This window comes from Octodon degus, unplaced genomic scaffold (genome assembly GCF_000260255.1).
Source record: "Octodon degus isolate 3935 unplaced genomic scaffold, OctDeg1.0 scaffold00003, whole genome shotgun sequence".
Taxonomy (NCBI): domain Eukaryota; kingdom Metazoa; phylum Chordata; class Mammalia; order Rodentia; family Octodontidae; genus Octodon; species Octodon degus.
In genome coordinates, this window is record NW_004524579.1 from 36,007,156 (window position 1) to 36,008,444 (window position 1,289).

The 1,289-nt window shown below is 49.3% G+C and overlaps 1 non-coding gene across 1 annotated transcript; it reads right to left on the bottom strand.

Annotated features, from left to right (window-relative positions):
- Window positions 1–806: 806 nt before the first annotated feature.
- Window positions 807–929, bottom strand: LOC111816966. The gene has a single exon (XR_002821270.1). It is a non-coding gene; the product is annotated as a U6atac minor spliceosomal RNA (small nuclear RNA).
- Window positions 930–1,289: the final 360 nt, after the last annotated feature.

Genomic DNA, 1,289 nt, shown 5'->3' on the forward strand with positions numbered 1-1,289 from the left:
CCTTTCCATAGCGCTTGGGCTGCCCACCATGACACCCTTTCTCAAGCACCTTCCTCCTTCAGCCCCCCAGGCTCCATCTGTTCCCAGGTTTTTCTCTCTCTCTGATCACTGCTGCTTAGGCATCCTCCAGGTGGTCATGTGCCCAAGAGGGGCCCCTGAAAGCCCCTGGTTCTTTCTCCTCTGAAAGGTCTTTCTGCCTGCCTTCACCTACATGCTGTCAACACATACATTTTTATCTGTAGGGCGAATATTTCTCCTGGGCTTCATAGAAATACAGCTAGCTGCCTATAGATATCTAAGCCCTACTTAAAGCTCAACACATCACTTTCTCCAAAATCAGCCCTAATTCTTTTCCTGTGAGAAGCACCAGCTCATTTGTTCAGCTGCCTCATCTAGGACTGGCACTCACCCTTGTGCCTCCTTCCTTGCGTACCCCTGTACCTGGTGACGATCTCACTTGTCCTATAGCTCTCTTTCCTTGCTCTGCCCCACCCTGCCTCACCTTGAAGCCTCCCAGTCATCCCTTCAGTACTGGTTCTTTAAAAGGGTCACAACCAACCTTCTCTCCAGAACTGCCTCCAACCCATCATCTCTGAGGCAGCCAGATCATAGTTTTAAAATCCTTCATCTGATTTTGTCATTTCTTCCTTACCTAGAGGATTTCAGTGGTTCTCCAGTGGTCTTAGTTACTCTTCTCTTGTTGCTGGGACAGATGCCCTACACTCAAAATGAGGGAAGGAAAGATTTATTTAGCTCCAGGTACTGGAGGTTTCAAGACACTGGAGGAGAGTCTGGGGCACTGTCCAGGATGACCCTCTCCACATCTCTGAGTAGGTGGCAATGCCTTAATGTATGTGTGTTGTCAGGCCTGAGGGCCTCTTCCATCCTTGTCAAGGGGAGTGCTAACCTTCTCTCCTTTCATATAACACTCCATATCTCTGAGAAAGCACAGGGCTAACCAGTTTAATGGTTGGCACCTCTCTAGCCCACCCCTCAAGCTGCTCCTTGCTTCTCCAGCCCATCTGCCCCATAACTTACATGAGGCTTTGGGGGGACAACTAGACACAAACCATAACAGGATTTCAGTGGTTCTCCAGTGACTTTAGGCTAAAGTTCTGGCCTCAGCTGTTTGCAAAGCTTTTCTTCACCTGGACTGCATGCTTCTGCAGCTTCACCTCTCACCATTCAGCCTCCCAAAGCCCACTCAAGGAAGCCACCCACAGTTATGTAGGGGGCCATCAGCTCTTTACTGTGGCTCTTTATGCATATGCCCTTCCTTCTTTCTGGAA